This window comes from Struthio camelus, chromosome 1 (genome assembly GCF_040807025.1).
Source record: "Struthio camelus isolate bStrCam1 chromosome 1, bStrCam1.hap1, whole genome shotgun sequence".
Classification (NCBI taxonomy): Eukaryota; Metazoa; Chordata; class Aves; order Struthioniformes; family Struthionidae; genus Struthio; species Struthio camelus.
This window is the reverse complement of record NC_090942.1, coordinates 225,350,886-225,363,932: the sequence shown is the minus strand read 5'-3', so window position 1 is coordinate 225,363,932 and position 13,047 is coordinate 225,350,886. Positions and strand designations below refer to the sequence as shown.

General features: G+C 53.4%; 1 long non-coding RNA gene across 1 annotated transcript; it reads left to right on the top strand.

The window, feature by feature from the left end:
- The first annotated feature begins 2,863 nt into the window (after positions 1-2,863).
- LOC138065702 (uncharacterized) lies at positions 2,864-7,265 on the top strand. The gene is made up of 2 exons (XR_011138810.1): positions 2,864-2,974; positions 4,633-7,265. It is a non-coding gene; the product is annotated as an uncharacterized lncRNA (long non-coding RNA).
- The last annotated feature ends 5,782 nt before the right edge of the window (positions 7,266-13,047 follow it).

Sequence of the window (13,047 nt, the reverse complement as noted above, 5' to 3'; positions counted from 1 at the left end):
AGAACTCCCAAGGAGGAGCTCAGGTGGGATTTGGGGGCATTTAGGCAATGCTGGAACACAATGAAGGCCAGCAGTTTTGAGGCTACATGCCACATGGATTGATTTTGATCAGACTAGAGAACACAGAGAGCTCTGAGGTAAAAGAAAGGAAGATGGAGGAGTCTTGAGGGGACTGGAAGGAAAGGGGACCTGATGGGATAGAGGGCACACAGAAGGGTCATAGGGATAGGGCATAGAGAGGACTCTGTGGTGCAATGAATAGAAAAGGAGGGCTTCAGGGCACACTGAAAGGGTGCCATGAGCGCCCAGGGTTCTGGAGTGCCCTCAAGGCAAACAAAGGTTCCTGAGGGGAGCGTGTGGCAATCAGAGGGCTGCTGATGGGACTAAGAGACAGTGAGGTGGGCCCTAAGGGGCTCAGAGGGCAAACAGAGGCATCCTGAGAGGACTACAGGGAAAACCAAAGGCTCTGGGATGCACTAATGGCAAATGGAGGGGTTTTGAGGGACCCAGAAGAAAGAGAGAGGGGACTTAATAGGACAAAAGAACAAACATAGGAGTCTTGATGCTACCAGAAGACCCACAGACACTAAATGGCAGAGTAATCATGCAGGAACTAGAAAGCAGCAAAGACTTCCGAGGGGACAGGAGAACAAATGGAGTGTCTTGGAGCACACCTGAAGGCAAATGGATAGGTCCTGAAGGAACTAGGGAGTAAATGGGTGAGTCCTGGGGTGATGAGGCAGAAAACTGAAGGTTCTGGGACATTAACTCACCTGCCATAATCCTTCCACTTGGACCCTGCCTCTTACCTCTGAGAAGCAGGCCTTTGCTTTCATTCCGCAGGCAGCTGTCAGCTGTTGCGTAGTCTTGGCAGACAACTTGAGGATCACTGCCCAGGCAGTCTTGACCTACAACACCATGTGCTCAGAACAGTTCTCAGGAAGTCATGTAGAGTCATAACCTGAAGGGCAAAAAGCAAATCTCTTCAGGACAGTTTTTATTTCATCATAGGAGCATTTTTCCCCCTCTCTTCTCCGCTGTACTGCCTCTAACAACACATCTTCCTCATCACCCTTTTCCCCTGCTACTTCTACTCCTGTCAGTTGCCCCTGCATCTTAGTCCTCTAAAGCACCTGTTTCTCATCCACATGTACTTTTATGCCCTGTTGCCCATTCCCCCTCCTATTTGTCCTATACCAGGCAGCTGAGACCCCCTGGCCTAGCTCTTAGCCGCACACCCCTTTTGATCCGGCCAACAGCTCTAACAGAGCAGAGGGCAGCACAGAGGGTGGATGCGAACATAGCACACCTAGGCACTGAGCAACACAGAAGCAGCAGCAAGGCATCCAAGAGATCCCATGTTTGTAAAGAAAATATGTAGAGGCAACTGGGGATCCTCTGCAGCTGTGCCCAGGGCTCCTGGAGGCTCTTTCCACCCAGTTAAAGGTAGCTGAACACAGTGACCTTGGGAGGCAGTGACACAGTCCCTGGGGCTGCTGTGGGGTGCCTGCGGCTGTTCCAGGGTCTCTCCGGCTCTTTTAGGGTCCTTGGACAGCCACAGTGCTGGTTGCGTTTCCTTGTGCTGCAAAACAGGATAGCTTTGCACCATTCCCTCCCAGCGCCACCACTCCTCCTAGTTGTTGCTGCCTACCTGGCCCCAAGCCTGAACAAAGCTATGACTATCAGGAGCCCCCACGGCCCCTCACACTCTCCCTGCCCTCCCCAGGGACAATAGGGACATCCCCAGGCCCTGGGGAGAACCCTGTCTGGGCACACCAGAGATGAAAAATACTTCCTGCCCTGTACCAGGGAAAGACAGGGAAATTCCACTGCCTCGGTGACCCATGGACGCTCTCCTGGGAGCAGCAAATGTCCAGTGAGGAACAGAGACACTGGGCCAATGCTGCAGGGCTGAGAAGGCACAGGCACCTGGAACTACAGCTCCTGGTATGCCACAGAACACAACGTGGCCAGCGGGTGGGAAACCCGCTGACAGCTGCACCTCCTGCCACCTCGAGAGACACAAGATGGTCTCCCAAAAGCCCAGCAGGGGAAGGTAACACCTGCCAGCATGCCCTGCAGATTAAAATGGCCGCCGGCAAAGCTACTGCTGGAAGACTACTCCTCCCGGCATGCAGAGCGAAGCAACATGGCCGCCCGGAAGCTCAGTGCCGGAAGTTTACTACTCCCAGCATGCAGAGTGAAACAACATGGCCGCCCGGAAGCCCCGTGCCGGAAGACTACTCCTCCCGGCATGGCCCGCAAAACAACATGGCCGCCCGGAAGCCCCGTGCCGGAAGACTACTGCTCCCGGCAGGCAGAGCGAAACAACATGGCCGCCCGGAAGCCCCGTACCGGAAGACTACTCCTCCCGGCATGGCCCGCAAAGCAACATGGCCGCCCGGAAGCCCCGTACCGGAAGACTACTGCTCCCGGCATGGCCCGCAAAGCAACATGGCCTCCCGGAAGCCCCGTGCCGGAAGACTACTGCTCCCGGCAGGCAGAGCGAAACAACATGGCCGCCCGGAAGCCCCGTACCGGAAGACTACTCCTCCCAGTATGCAGAGCGAACCAACATGGCCGCCCGGAAGCCCCGTGCCGGAAGACTACTCCTCCCGGCATGCACGGCGAACCAACATGGCCGCCCGGAAGCCCCGTGCCGGAAGACTACTCCTCCCGGCATGGCCCGCAAAACAACATGGCCGCCCGGAAGCCCCGTGCCGGAAGAGTACTGCTCCCGGCATGGCCCGCGAAACAACATGGCCGCCCGGAAGCCCCGTGCCGGAAGACTACTGCTCCCGGCATGCCGCGGTCCTCAGCGCTCGGTGAAGCTTGACCCTCGGGCGATTCAGTTCCTTCCCGTCCCAACCACCCTCCCGCCCCCTGACACCCGGACGCCGCCGAGCCCGGAGCGCGGCCCCGCGATCCCCAACCCCGGCCCGAGATTCCCCCGACGCCGCCGGACCGGCCCCGGGTCAGCTCCGACACTGCCCCTGCCCCCACTGCGACTCTCCCAGGCCTTCCTCTGGGATCTCTCCTTCCCCCGCCCCCCCCGACACGGTCCCGGTCTGACCCAGGACCCCTCGCGCCACTCCGACCGCGCAATAAACCAACCCCGCCAGCCCCGACGCCCCCCCGTCCTCCCTCCCCCCGCACCACTGCAGCCCCGACGCCCCTTTTCTTTCCTCCTCCAGCCCCGGTGCAACCCCTTCCTCGTTCCACCCTCGCCCTGGCGCCCCCCTTTTTTCTCCCCTCCTCGCCCCATCACAGCCCTGGCCCCCCTCCTACCTCTCCCCCAGCCCTGGCGCACCCCCTTCCTGACCACTCCCCGTGGCCCCGGTGCTCCGCTCTTCCCCACCGCCCTGGTGCACCGCCATCCCCGGCGCAGTTTCCGCTGGCCCGAGATGCTCCCGTCTGCCGGGACGCGCGCACCCCCCGGCCCCGCTCACCTCCTCCGCGGTGCGGCCGCAGCGCCGGTCCCGGCGGGCGGTGCTCAGAGGCAGCTCCGTTGTCCCAGACCAGCCCCTGCACGAGCTTCCTCCCGACTGCGGCCCCAGCCCCGGCGCATGCCTGCCGTGGCCATCAGCCCCACCTGGGGCTTGTTCCAGCCCCAGGGTCCACAGCTGCAGCCCTCAGGAACCAGGGGAAGGGAATTACCCTCAGCCCCATCAGGGACAGCTGGGGCTGCCAGGGCAGCAGAGGCACCCCAGCGCCTGAGAGGTGCTCGCTAAAAGCTGAAGGGAGAGCCCTGGGCTGTACAGAGAGGAAAAGGGAGTATTCAGGGCACAAGAGAACAAATCGAGACCTCTGGGTGCAATAGAAGTTTAAAAAAAAATATTACCAGGTGATGATAGAGCAAACAGAGTGACTCTGGGGGCATCAAAAGGCAAAGGCAGGACCCTGGGGCACACCAAAAATCACCCAGAAAACTCTGGGACAGGGGATAAAGATCCTCTGGATCTTTCCAGGGATCCTTGTCCTGGATCCCTGGACAAGGAACTTTGCAGTGTGCTGCAAAACAAACATCGGGCCCCAGGGCACGCGGAAAAGCACACAGAGGGCTTGCCAGCAACCCAAAACGTGAATTGAGCTGTCCTGAGGACCACCAAAGGGCAAATGTAGGGCTCTTGGGCAAACCAAAATTCAAGTGAAGGGCCTTTGTGCACACTAAAGGGGCCACAAGGCATGTCACAGGGCTCAGTGCAGCTGACGGCAAGGTGCCTGCAGGCTCCCCCTTTCCCCAGGAAAACTCTGTCTCCCAGCACCAGGCACACAGACCCCCGCCACCGACACGAGAGACGTTGCGGAGTGCTGAAAGCAAATCTGAGGGCAGTCTGGGGACTTCACACAGCCCTGGAGGGGCCCTGGCTGCCCCCAGGATAATGGGAATCTCCACCAAGAGCCCCAAGGGTCAAGGCAATGCAAGGGAAGTTACCCCGAGCCCTGTGAACAGCACTGGGGTCCCTGGGAACCGCAGGGACCCCCAAGTACAAAGGATGTGGGGACCAGCTCCCAATCCCAGACACAATGTGTAACCTCCTCCCCTGGGCATCATCTTCAGGCAAAGCGACAGCAGAAACCACAGACACGAGCGCAAAGAGTAAAGCAACTGTTTATTGTTTTACTGCACAGAAGCAACACCTGGGAGAGAGTCTGCCATGGAGCTCAGTGCCAGCATGCTTCTCCTTACCCTGTGACACCTGAAGAGTCATCTCTGCACCAGCGTTCGTCGGTCCTTTGGGGAAGGGTCAGCTCCTGCTGCTGCCCTTGAGGTGGCAGGCGTCTGAGTAGCTGACAGCCTATCCCCTCTACTTTTTCCTTCAGGGATAGGATTCAGCTCTGACAGGTGAGAGGATCTTTGATCTCTGATCCTGCCTGTCTGCACTACTGCCCTACCCCAGACTAGAGCCCTGCAAGACACTTTCACAGCTCTCACCTCACCTGTCACATCACCACTCTCAGTGTGATGGGCCTGCGCCTTATCAAATCCAGACCTCAGGTCAGTGCGCAAAGCTGAACACTGGGAACAGGGGAAGGTTAGGAACCCCAAAGGAGAGTTTGCAGCCTGCTGCTTAGGCTTCGGGGCTTACAGTTTATTATCTAAGGATTCAGCCCTTGTCATTTATCAGTAAGGCGTAAGCCCTGAACCCTAAGTGACAAACTGCAAATCTTGGAACCCAAGTGGTTGCTTTAAAATTTACGGATGAGGTTGGATTTTAAATCCTGCGCCCTGATCGCTAAGTCAGCGAACTGTAAACCCTGACTGATAAAGACAACCCCACAAAATAAAGTAATAAACCATAGCCCCTGAGTGACAGACCCTCAACAACAAACTAAACAATAAACCTTAAGTGAAAAACTCCAAACCCTCAGCTTTAAGCAAGAAACATCAAAGTACACATGAGCTTGCAAGTTTTGTCCACAGCTTAAGAAGTTTCCCCTTCATTTAGAAGTTCAGCAGAACAGGAAGATATGCATCAGAATCATGTTACAGTTGCTGTTTATAAGCTTGGTCTTAGCCACCATTCAAATGTGAGCACATGCAAGAATCGCTCCACAGGACTGCAGTAAGCTGCACTTCCACTGAACCTACCTGAAACATTGCAAGCGCTTATTCAACTCCATTACAGACAATTAATATTTTTGGTCCCCTCAGTTCCATGGGCAAACATCCACAGCCAGTGACTCCAGCAACCACCTAGGGGACAACCACCTTCCACCTCCCAGCCCTGCACACACACAGTGCAGCCCCAAGACTTAGCTGTGTCCACGCTGCAAGTCAGAGCGCAACCTTCATGGCCAGCCACAGATCTCCGCAGAGCTCCCAGCTGTGACACCGCTCCTTCGACTGCCAGACTATGCTTCAGCACCTGCAAAGAAGCCAGAACAGTTACTGAGAGGCCAGGCAACTGCACAGCCCTCCTAGAACTACTCCCTAGTCCAAGGCCCGTAACTATTCCCACAATTATGACTGACCCTCTACACTGCTCCAGTCACTCTCTCAGGCTCCGTTTTATCGCAAGGATGTCACGGCAGCCCTCACATACAGTCAGGCTCGCTCAGGCACTCGGCCACCTCCAGCCTTCGGTAGATGGTCCTCCTCAGGGAAACTGTGCCGCTGACGGACACTCTCAGAAAGCACTGTCCAGCCAAGGCAGGATAAAAACTAAGGCCTCCAAAAACTCCAAACTCTGGAGACTGAGCTGATGGGAAACTGACTCTGGCCTGGACAATGACAGAAGAAGGATTTTGCTTCACTCGTTCAGGCTGCCTAGCATGTGGCCCAAGTTAGACAGACCGTGCTGGAAATCCCTGTGACGTGACAGCGTGTTGGAAAGCAGAGCTGAGCACAGGCTCCTGGAAGAGGAGCAGAGTAAGGCTGATGTAGGGAAGACAACAGTTTGCATAAAGTCAGAAAACAGGGCTCAATGCCAGCGACACAATCACGACTCCAACTGCACCGCGCAGCAGCCCTGTCTGCGCACAGGCAGACAAGACACAGTAACTGCAGACTGCGCTGACGTGTAAGACGGACAACAGCAGCTCCAGACTGCCCTAGCACACCCTGCCCTACCTGCACCTGTCCTAACACCCGAATACTCAGAGCCTCTGCTAATCTCTACCACATGCTAATGTCTACCACATCCCCCCACAGCATCTTTGGCCCATTAGTGCTCCCCCACTGCACATCCGCAGCCCCATGCCTCTGCACAGAGTCACTGCAGGGGTATCTGACATGACCTGAACCAGGCAGATTGATGGGACCCTCTGGTTGCTACTGATCGTCTCTGCCGAGCACCAATTGCCTCTTGACACCTTCCACACCAGACAAAACACAAAGGAATGATGAACCTTCAGCTGGACAGAGGGACAAGGAGCAGAACAGAAGAAAAGAGGGATAGAGAGCTTGGCTGACAGATGGAAAAAGAAAGAGAAGGATAGAGACCTAGCCCCAGGGTCAGGGCCCTGGACAAAGGAAGAGAAAAAGAGGACAGAGGGCCAGACAGGTGGAGGGCTGGACAGAGGACCAGGGAGCAGAAGAGAGAAAAAGAGGGATGTAGAAGTGGACAGAAGAATAAAGAGAGGAAAGGAGGGAAGGGGAAGCAGACAGAGGGACGGGAAGCAAAAGAGAAGGGTGGAGAACCAGACAGAGGAACGGGGACTGGAAGAGAGGGAAAGGGAGCCAGTCAGAGCAATGGGAAGAGAGTGAGAAGGATGAAGAGCCAACCAGAAAGGTGGAGAGAAAAAAAAGAGGGAGGGGAAGTCAGACAGAGAGATGAGATAGAACAGGGGAAAAGAGGGATAGGGAGACAAATAGATGGATGGGGAGCTGAACAGAGGGACAGAAATAGAAAGAGAAGGCTGGAGAGGGGGACAGAAGGCTGGAAAGGTACAAAGAGACAGACAAGAGCAGCAGAGGGATGGGGAGCTGGACAGAGGAACAGCGGGCGGGTAGTGGGACAGAGAGGGGAAAAGGATGATGGAGAGCTGGATAGAGCGATAGGGAGCCAGTCGGAGGGAGGAAGATATTGACAGAGGGATGCAAAGAGTACCAGAGGGATGGGGAACTGGGCAGGGCACTGAGTAGCTGAACAAAGGGACGGGGTATCGGACAGAGCTACGGGGAAAGAAAGAAAAAGATGGAGCGCTGGACAGAGGGACAGCGAGTGGAACCAGATGGATCCAGACAGCCCGGAACAGCCCTCAACACGCTCCAGTTCCACTCACCTACTGAGATGCAGAGCTCTCTGCGCACTGCTGTGCGGAGGACCCGCAGCCACACCGAAAGGCACGTGGAGGCCACTTGTGGGCCTGCTTGCCCGTATCCCTACACCTCCAGAGTGTCTGTGTCTGCAAGAGTGAGGGTGCACCCACGGGTCCACAGTTCCTGGAGAGGAACCTTGTGTTCAGTCACGGTATTTTACTATTCCTCATGCATTAGCCCCTTTCAGACCTTCATATGCACGTGCTTAACCCCAAATTCTCTCAGCCCTTAACAACTTCAGTACTCATAGCACCTCGTTTTTCCACACTCTCGAATCTTCCTTGCTCTTCCCTGTCTTGTTTGAAAACTCTCCCAGACCTCTCCCGTACTTACATGCTTCCTTAAGACAGTATCACCGAAATCAACAAAATGGGTTGAGCTGCTCCTCTTCAAGTTGCCGGCCCTCGGAACATTATCCTGCAAATAAATCAAACCACAAAAGTCACTGGGAGATTTTCGTTTTAGAGCTTTTTTTAACGGCTCCCTAACCTGGGCAAATGCAGAACTCCCCTTAATCACTGTAACACTTCTTATTCTGGGGTCCCAAGTTACTGTTATTACATTAAGCAGCAAAGCAAGGCAAAGACAGGCGGGGTCACAGCTTACCCATCTAGCCACAAAAACTCTTATTTTAGGCCTCACTGGTTACTACAGGTAAACAGACCAAAATAAAGCTCCAAACAGGCAGGTGAGGCTTCACACAGACCTTGTGGCCCTGCTAGCAACAGCAACACCATATTCCCTCTCTCCTTGGCTGGTCCATGAATTGTGGCTTATTACTCACAAGTCCAGTGAGGATGCAGCCAACCTTCCTACAGCCGAAGTTCTTCAGCAAGACCACGCAGAGAACCTTTCCACTGGCATTTGGATTCTCCTGGCCGCTCTTGACTCGCTGTAACTTACAAAGGTCTGAGAGCGGTAGCCTGTAGTTCTTCATGGCAGCATGTAGTCGATCCCCGATGTTCTGAATACCTAAGATTAACACAATTTATAAACACAAAAATACCGTCGCTATAGGGTGTACAGTCAAGCTACAATTTCCGCCACCAAAGAAAACCCCTCCGTGTCTGCCAGAATGAGCCATATGCATCAGCGCCTACAGCTCAAGGCTAGCAACCCCTCCCAGGTGACGTTCTTCTGGCAGGCTGCGTGTCTGAACAACTCTGTCTCGCCTAAGAGTCTCCGCTGGGACATTATAACTTTGTCAGCCAGCGCTTGTTGATGGAGGCATGGTAAAATCCATCACCCTCCGAAAGTATAAAGCAAAGTGAAAAAAATCAAAGCTCTGCAGAAAATCATAAGAATCCAAACTTGTTTATAAGCACCAAAGTAGGTCTAATACACACACAAGCAAGGTAAATGATAAGATGCAAGCCACAAATACCGCTTCCCCCAACCACCCTTTTGGAATCTATGATGACATTTGGGTTGCTGTGAAAGGGAAGTTAGACTAAGTAGCCGCTAGAGCTTAATCTTTCAGAAGCCTTCTGTGTCCACATTTTTGGCACAACCGCGCTCTACCCCTCATTCAATTCAGATGCACAGAAGACGATCCGCTTCTTGGTACACTTGCACTGTAACTCCCCCCTTGTTAAGATCAGTGCCCACTGTGCCACCTGGACAGAGGATACTCTGCTGCCTATTCATTTCCCTGACGGTAATTGAGGGAATAGAGGGAATTGAGCAGATTGGGCTGCATCTGGGCTGATAAAAGGTAAAAGTCTCAAAGACAGTTACAGCCCAGATTGCTTCTAAACAGTCTTTCTCACAGCCAGAGAGTTTCTGTTCGGGCCTCAAAGGGGATGTAAGGATGATGCCACTGGCACCCACTTTCCCTCTACTGCTCTTTTGCAGCAGCGCTGCTCCCACGAAATCAGTAGATGTGGGAATCCTTACTGAAAAAGGCTTGCCTTGCCCTGGGAATTTGAGGGCAGGAGATTTTACAGCCGCTTCTTTCAGTTGAGTGAAAGCAGCATCATGTTCCTTGTTCCAGCTCCATTCCTGACTCCTTTCCCGTAATTCCCACCGTGGTCTGCCGATACCACGCAAGTTATATTAACACTGCCGGAGGTAATTAAATCCTCCTAAAATTGCCCTAAAGTTGGAACTGACAAGAAAGAGTCTTAATTTCATAAGGCTTTAACCTTTTTTCTAGCTACTCTATTCCTGTTTCCCCAAATACCATTGCCATATCAGGAACCTGGGGTTGCACCAATTGAGCCTTCCTGAAATTCACCTCTTAATTTTACAATTCAGATACTTCTCTCTCACTCTCACTTCCTCTTCGGGAACTCTGGTCACTTGACTATCATTCCCCTATGATAATAAGTTGCTGTCTTGTAGCTCTTAAAATATGATGCTTCATAGATACATAAAGTCACACGCAAAGAAATATGTATGCAGCATACTTTTTGTAACACGTGCAGACCTTCTGTTATATGTTGGTGATCTGTTATCCTGATCACTATTCCTAGGGATCCTTCCTCAACAGGAGGAATGGGGTTTCCCTTTTGGGGAGATGGAGACAGTTTTCAGTTGGTTCCATTTGATTTTATTACTTCAGCTTGCTTACGTTTTCCCGGTCTGTTCAATTTCAGCCACGGCAGTTAATCTAACAAGTATGATATCTTTTCCTTTTTGTATACGGATATAAGATAACAACCAAAGCAAAACTGAGGCAGATACAGTTAACGATATCCAAAAGGTAAGAACGGGTTACTTTAGTCCTCAGTGCCGCCCCCGGGAGACAGAAATAACAGGCATTTCTTATCAATAGTTACCTCAATTACCCTCACTGGAACACTCCTTCTGCAGCAGTTTCTGATGATATTAAGGGTCCATTAAGCTTCATTTGTGCTTCCCTGTTTCACCCAGTCCATTAGGTATTAGTCACAAAAAAACTGCTTGTCCATCTTTTCTCTTTGTCAGCATTTGCTATCATTGCTTCCATCTCTATAACAAACAGATGAACTTGTGTTTTAAACAGATAAACTTGCTTCAATGAAACGCTTACATTTGTGCACGTTCTTTTTCTCTTTTTTCTTTTCCTTAAAGGAAAGGTGTTATAACAGCACTCGGCATCATACGTTACAGGGTAAACAGTTTGGTAACAAAACATACAGCAACTAGGGCTAGGTTATTAGACAGGCAGGCACATCACCTAGTACACACCTATGCCATCTTCCATGAAACCTTAGTCTGGTTCAGTGTTATTGTACCACTCAATATCCTTTCTCAAACCCTTGTATACACATGCTTAACCAACAATTCTCTCAGTCTTTAACTACATGGAAGAATGACAGCACTTAATTTGCCTGCCTCTGTTTCAAACCTGTTACCTTTTTGATACATCTCCTAGATTATTCCTCCTATATGCGGATGCTTGCCTTAGAGGCAATGACCAAAGGTGAACAACTGGATCACTAGGTCTAGCTGCTTCTCTTCAAAACGTTCTCCTTCAGTGGACTACCCTGCCAAACAAACCCAAAAGACTGATGAGGCCACAAGGGTATAGATTTTTTGCACCACTTCTCCAGGGCTTTCAGGGTGACTGACATAACCCCTGCTCTTCACATTACTCAAAGCTACATTCATCTACTGCCTAGGACTAACCTGTTTCTATTTTAAGAGGGGGTTGTTGTTTGTTTCAACTTTACGTATAGTCCATAATCTGCTATGCATCATCTCTAGCCCTTTCTGCTTTCACAACGCTTTTGGTAATTAAAGGTGGTAATTAATAGCACCCATTATTGTCCCATGGATTGGAGTAACACATCTCTCCTTCTCTGAGGACGTGCCTAAGACCCACACTTTTTTCTACAGTATGGTTGGGGGCTTCCCATAGCCCTTCAGCGTTCCCTTAGGCTTTTCCTGAGCCTTTTATTTGTTTAGGTTATTCCTTAGCCTGCAATTGTATGTTAATGTTCTCCTTAAGCATTGCACAGAGCACAATTATCCTAGACCAGCCGCATTTAGAAAGTCCTCTTGCAGGCACAGAGGGTCCCGAGAGGTGGCTCAGAAAAAGAGAAAAATCGGTTTGTCATCTGTGCACCCACCTGCCAACATTCTTCACCAAGAAGTGCTGCAAATTCTCTTTTCTCCAAAGCAGGACTGAGTCAAGGGGGACACAGATCACACCCTCTAATTAGGACACCTCGCTGCTGTGGGGACAGGGTCTAGGAGTGGTTTTAGGACTGTATGGGGCTTGGAGGGGGAAAGTCTGGAGTCAGTGACAATGTTGTGGCAGGGTTTGGAGGCATTTTGGGGTCTGTAGGGGTGTTAGGACAGGATCTGTGGGTGGTTTCTTGGCTTTTGGGGGAGCTGGAAGCAGGAAGGGTGGGAATCTGCAGGGCCCTCAACGGCAGGGGTGCCACCCCAGATGCGTACTGAGTGCACAGCAGTGCTGCATGTGGCTGTCAGCTTTGCAGGAGAAGCCACTGGAAGAGGAGGAAGGATCTACGAGCTTGTACAGAATGCCAGAAGAGGCAGCAGGGAACTCACCAAGAGCCCAGAAGAGCTGTGAAGGACCCCACCTTCCAGACAGGCATCAGGCTGCTGTGCCACTGCTGGAGACACCCACATTCCTGTGCAGCATACGCGTGCCTGGGGAGATGTAAGAGGCAACGGAGGACCCATCGACACACACTGGACTGGGGAACCCCACAGCTGTGGGGCAGCTGTGCAGGAGGGCGCGGGGCTCAGCGAGGCTCAGCAGGGGTTACAGTCAGTTGGTACCCGGGTTGGCTGGGGCCCACAGTCTGTGCCTGCGACTGGGGGAGGCCTCAGGGCGCCTGGGCGTATTTTTCCCCTGTCCACCTTCTCGTTTCCCTAGCTACAACTCTCAAGTAAACGTTCTCGGCGCTGCGCTAACTGCACCTGGCTCAAAGTGACCTTAAGTCGGTTTGGTCCGGTAGCTTTAAGCTTCCTTGCGACTTACCAGCACCCTCGGGCAGGCCTGCCGCGACGGGAGCCGTCCGCCCAGCGCCGCTCCGGGGCCCGCCAGCCTCGCCGCTCCTCCCGGCCGCCTCCGCAGGGGCGAGCGCCCGCCCCGGCCGCGCCGGGGAGGAACCGGGGCCCTGAGGGCGACACACGGCAAACGGACGGTCAAACCCGCGCTCCCGGCAGACCCTGGGCCGCGCTGCCGGCGCGGCGCGGCGCCAGGCCCGAGCCCCCTCGCCAAATCTCGCCCCGCACCTCCGCCTCCACGCAGCGACGGCCCCCGCGGGCAGGAACCGCCCGACGCCCGCGGCCGCCCGAAGGGACGCGCTCACCTCACCGGGGCC